We start from the raw sequence: 6,000 nt of genomic DNA on the forward strand, positions 1-6,000 counted from the left end.
AAGAATTCTTCCCCAGAAAATTCTTTCAAAATAACTCAGCCGAGGCCGTCCACACAGTTTCTCGTTGCGAAATCCAGGACGAAAAGGAGGACGTTGACCATGATGATCCAAAAGAGACCTTATCATCTTTGGAGGAACTCCAATCTCAGGTCGATGAAGTTGAACTCTTGCAATCCTCCACATCACCAAAAGAAGTGCTCACCCGAGCTCTTGAGGAGCCAGAGATATACGCCCCTCATACCATTACGCTTCAACAAACACAGGGATGTTACGCATGCTCTCCAGATTTGACTTTCACTGATGAGGATCTATTGTTAGGCTCTAAGCCCCACAATCGCCCACTCTATGTCTCTGGTTATGCTCGTAAACAAAGGATCGAGCGTATCCTTGTTGATGGAGGTTCAGCCGTTAACATACTTCCAAAAATGACCATGAAACGACTGGGTTTTACTATGGAAGAATTATCACACAGTCGTTTGGTCATCCAAGGTTTTAATCAAGGAGGACAGCGTGCAATCGGCCTAATCCACCTAGAATTATCCATTGGAGAATTGAAAAGCAACGTCTTGTTCCACGTCATTGACGCTAAGACGACCTACAACATGTTGTTAGGACGTCCTTGGATCCATGAAAATGGAATAGTGCCATCAACCTTGCATCAATGCTTCAAGTTCTTTCAAAATGGAATAAAAAAAGTCGATGCCGATTTAAAGCCTTTTGCAGAGACCGAAGCTCATTTTGCTGATGCAAAATTTTATGCAAAAGAAGACATTTCTAGCGAGGTTCTTCCAGTTGAGATCCCGTCTATGAAAGGTAAACAAGATGAAAAGAGGCATGTTAAATTCATCGCCAAAAAGGACATTTCTTCCCCAAAGAAAGGTCCAGAACCATTCCTCCGGTATATACCATTATCACATCGCAAGAATGGACAATCACCATTTGCGGAATGCCTTCAACCTACAAAAGACATGTCGAGACCTGCAAAGCTCATGATGAAGGATGTAGCCATATTGAAAGAAAATCATGTCATGCCTTTAACTTCATCCACAAATCCTTTGCCCTCGAAGCCGTTAAATGGATTCGTGAGGTCTTCGCAAAGTCCGATAGAGCATGGTATTCTACCAAGTGAGCGGACGAAAGAATGGTTCGACCCAAAGGCATATAGGCTGTTAGCCAAAGCAGGCTACGATTTCTCAAAACAAGAAGACTTAGGGAAGCTAATTCCAGAAGCCACCGGAGAAAAGATGCATGGCCTTAGCAGAACACAAAGGAAAATGCGGCTTGAAGGGCATAAAATTCCTATCCCAAAGACCGGACTAGGTTATACTCCCGAACAACCAGCTCAGATATGGACCAAGAAAAGAAGCGATCCTGCGAGTTCTCAATACATAACGGTGGAGGTCGGCGAAAGTTCAAATCAAAGAAAAGACCATTCTTCACCCTATGTCTCAGTGTTTGATCGCATCGAGGCCTCATCATCACGAATCACAGTGTTCGACAGGTTAAATACAACTTGTTTGACACCAAATCGGGACACTCTTGCTTGTAAATCAGTCTTTGATCGACTGGGGGCAACGAAAAGGCCTATTGATAGTCATTCTCAGAGTTCAATAAACTTTGACGTTCAAGGGGAGAAGAAAGCCAATGATGAGATCCGCAGTAGCATTCCTTCACGCATGAAACGTAACTTTACCTTGGAGATCAACACTGAAGGATCGCTCAAAGTCAAAAGACGAACGATTGTACATACAAGCCAGTCACCCGTCCATGATGAAGGAATTGAAGAGGTATCATCCTCGTTTCATATTACAATAGAAGAGGGTACACTGTCAGATTCTGAAGCAACCAATGAAGAGGTCGATGAAGCTCCTCCAGCCTTGGAAGATGGAGGACAAGCTACAGTTGATGAACTTAAAGAGATCAATTTAGGAACTGTTGAAGAACCCCGGCCAACTTTCATCAGTGCGCTTCTTACCCCTGAAGAAGAAGAAGGATACCTCAAGCTCCTAATAGAGTACAAAGATGTGTTCGCTTGGACTTACAAGGAAATGCCTGGGCTCAATCCGAGTATTGCTCTACACCATTTGGCAGTAAAGAAAGGCGTGCGCCCAGTCAAACAAGCTCAAAGACGCTTTCGGCCAGAGCTTATCCCTCAAATAGAAACCGAGGTCAATAAGCTCATCGAAGCAGGCTTCATTCGTGAAGTGCAGTACCCGGAATGGATTGCTAACATCGTCCCTGTCAAGAAGAAGAATGGACAAATCCGAGTGTGCGTTGACTTCCGTGATTTGAACAATGCATGTCCCAAAGATGATTTTCCATTACCCATCACTGAGGTCATGGTCGATGCCACTACCGGTCATGAAGTTTTATCTTTCATGGATGGATCTTCGGGTTACAACCAAATTCGAATGAATCCTAAGGATGAGCAGCTTACAGCTTTCCGTACCCCTAAGGGAATTTACTGTTACAAAGTGATGCCTTTTGGACTAAAGAATGCTGGTGCTACTTATCAACGGGCCATGCAGAAGATCTTTGATAATGTACTTCATAAATACGTGGAGTGTTATGTCGATGATTTGGTGGTTAAAACAAAAAGGAGGGAAGACCATCTGGTAGATCTGCGATCCGTGTTCACCCGCTTGAGAAAGTATCAGCTTAAGATGAACCCCCGCAAATGCGCTTTTGGCGTAACATCTGGAAAATTTCTTGGTTTCATTGTGAGGCACCACGGTATTGAAATTGACCAGTCCAAAATTGAAGCAATCCAGAGAATGCCAGAGCCCAAGAATCTGCGAGAACTTAGAGGCCTGCAAGGAAAACTGGCCTACATACGACGATTTATCTCGAATTTGGCTGGTCGATGTCAACCTTTCAATAGATTGATGAAAAAGGATGTGCACTTTGAATGGGATGAGGCTTGCAGCAATGCTTTTGCATGCATCAAAAGATACTTACTTAATCCTCCAGTTTTAGGTGCTCCTATCCCAGGAAAGCCTTTGGTGCTGTATATTGCGGCCCAAGAAAGGTCTCTAGGTGCTCTTATGGCGCAAGAAAATAAAGAGGGGAAAGAAAGAGCCCTTTATTATCTAAGCCGAACTCTCAATGGGGCTGAATTAAATTATTCTCCTATTGAAAAGATGTGTCTCGCTCTTTTCTTTGCCATAGACAAACTGGAGCACTGCATGCAAGCATATATGGTCCGCTTGATAGCAAAGGCAGACCCAATCAAATATGTCCTCTCCAGGCCAATGATTTCGGGTCGAATAGCTCGATGGGCAGTCTTGCTTCAACAATATGACCTTGCATACGTTCCACAAAAAGCTGTCAAAGGACAAGTATTGGCAGATTTCTTAGCTGATCACCCAGTTTCGTCTGATTGGGAGTTCTCTGACGATTTCCCAGATGAAGATGTGTTTTACATTGAACTAATGCCACCGTGGGTGATGTTTTTCGATGGGGCTGCACGTCAAGAAGGAGCGGGGGCAGGTGTAGTGTTTGTTTCTCCACAACGGCATATACTTCTTTACTCGTTCTCATTAAGCGAACTCTGCTCTAACAACGTGGCCGAATATCAAGCATTGATCATTGGTCTACAGATGGCTATTGAGATGGGCATATCGCAACTTGAGATATTGGGAGACTCCAAATTAGTTATCAACCAAATCTTGGAGCAATATGACGTCAAGAAAGAAGACCTCATCCCCTATTGCAAATATGCGAAGAAGTTGCTAGCAAATTTTGAAGCCATCACATTGGAGCATATACCGAGGAAGGAGAATAGACAGGCCGATGCTTTAGCTAATTTGGCTACTGCCTTAGCATTATCCCAAGAAGAGACAACCAAGGTCGCTATTTCCCAAAGGTGGGTGGTACCTCTCATGGTTGAAGAAGAAGAAGAAGAGCAAGCCAACATCATTTCTGTATGCCTTGTCGAAAAAGAAGATTGGCGACAAGTGATCATTGAATACCTTCAACATGGAAGACTCCCGGATGATAAACGCCACAAGACTGAAATTCGACGGAGGGCTGCTCGATTCATTTACTATAAAGACACTCTCTTCCGCCGTTCATTTGATGGATTGTTTCTCCGTTGCTTAGGAGAGGAGGAGGCTAAACAAGCCTTAGAGGAGGCTCATTCTGGAATATGCGGCGCACATCAGTCAGGTCCTAAGTTACATTATAGGATCAAAAGAATGGGTTACTATTGGCCTACAATGGTGCAAGATTCTATGGAATGCGCTAAGAAGTGCGAAGCTTGTCAGTATCACGCCAACTTCATCCATCAACCGCCAGAACCTCTACACCCAACTGTAGCTTCTTGGCCTTTTGATGCATGGGGGCTTGATGCAATAGGGCCATTACCAAAGTCATCCGGTGGCCACTTGTACATCTTGGCCGCAACTGACTACTTCTCGAAATGGGCGGAAGCTGTACCCCTTAGGGAAGTGAAGAAAGAAACGGTGGTCAATTTCATTCGAACTCACTTGATCTATCGGTATGGTGTCCCTCGGTATATCATAACTGATAATGGCAAACCATTCTACAATAGGCTGATGACAGAGCTATGTGAGAAGTTTGAATTTAAACAATACAACTCCTCCATGTACAATGCCCCGGCAAATGGACTAGCTGAAGCGTTTAACAAAACACTTGGCAGTTTGTTGAAAAAAGTGGTATCCAAGACAAAGCGAGACTGGCATGAAAGAATCGGAGAAGCATTATGGGCATATCGAACAACATTTCGAACGCCTACTCAAGCAACGCCATATTCTCTTGTCTACGGAGTTGAAGCCGTCCTTCCTTTAGAACGCCAAATCCCATCATTACGGATTGCCATTCAAGAAGGATTGACTGGAGAAGAAAATGCCAAGCTCAGGTTGCAAGAATTAGAGGCACTTGATGAAAAAAGGCTCGAGGCCCAACAACGCCTTGAATGCTATCAAGCTCGTCTTTCAAGCGCATTCAATAAAAGAGTCAAACCACGATCATTCCAAGTTGGTGACTTAGTCCTCGCCGTTCGAAGACCTATCATCACAACTCATCGTACAGGCAATAAGTTCACTTCAAAATGGGATGGACCTTATGTTGTGCAAGAAGTCTACACCAATGGAGCTTACAAGTTGATTGATAATGATGGTGTAAGGATCGGCCCCATCAATGGGAAGTTCCTCAAACGCTTCTATGCTTGAAAATCGAGGATTGCTCCTCGGTAAGAGCTTAAACTACCCACCATAACGCTGCAAGGGTACATGATGTTTTTCCATTACCTTAGAAAGCGTACAAATAAAGAAAAATTAATCCCCCTTTATGGCACCATTTGCGAGTGTGGCGTAGTGGTTGGATGCCTATGTCGCCCTTGAGGCCGAGGTCTCGGGTTCGATTAGTGGTGATACCCACTATGCGCAATTGGTACCCATGAAATACCGTGGGGCGTAGGGCGAGGATTACACACGTGAGCCCTCCTTTTTTTTTGCCAAAGAAAACAAGATTGATCTAGACATCAATGAAGTTGTCGGGTCAAACCATGTGACCATTGCTTAGGATGTACTTCCAACTCTCAAGCAGGGGGCAAACACTAACCAAGCTCACAAGTTGATCAACAATGACGATGCAAGGATCGGCCCCATCAATGGGAAGTTCCTCAAATGCTTCTATGCTTGAAAGTGTACCAATAAGGAGAAATTAATCTCACTCTATGTCAACAATTGCGAGTGTGGCGTAGCGGTTGGACGCCCGTGTCACCCTTGAGGCCATCTCGGGTTCGATCAGTGGTGATACCCACTATTACACACTGCGCTTCCTTTTTTTTTTTTTTTGCAAAAAAAAAAAAAAAAAAAAACACCTAAAAAAAATTATTATTAAAAAAAAAAAAAAAACAAAAAAAAAATCTGTTGAACTACGTGATGACTTGATCCCTCTCAAGGGTACGTAGGCAACTTAGTATCCTTTGCTAAGTTCAGTCTCAAAAAAAAAAAAAAAAAAAATGATGAAGGAACA

The sequence above is a fragment of the Quercus robur genome, chromosome 10 (assembly GCF_932294415.1).
Source record: "Quercus robur chromosome 10, dhQueRobu3.1, whole genome shotgun sequence".
Taxonomy (NCBI): Eukaryota; Viridiplantae; Streptophyta; class Magnoliopsida; order Fagales; family Fagaceae; genus Quercus; species Quercus robur.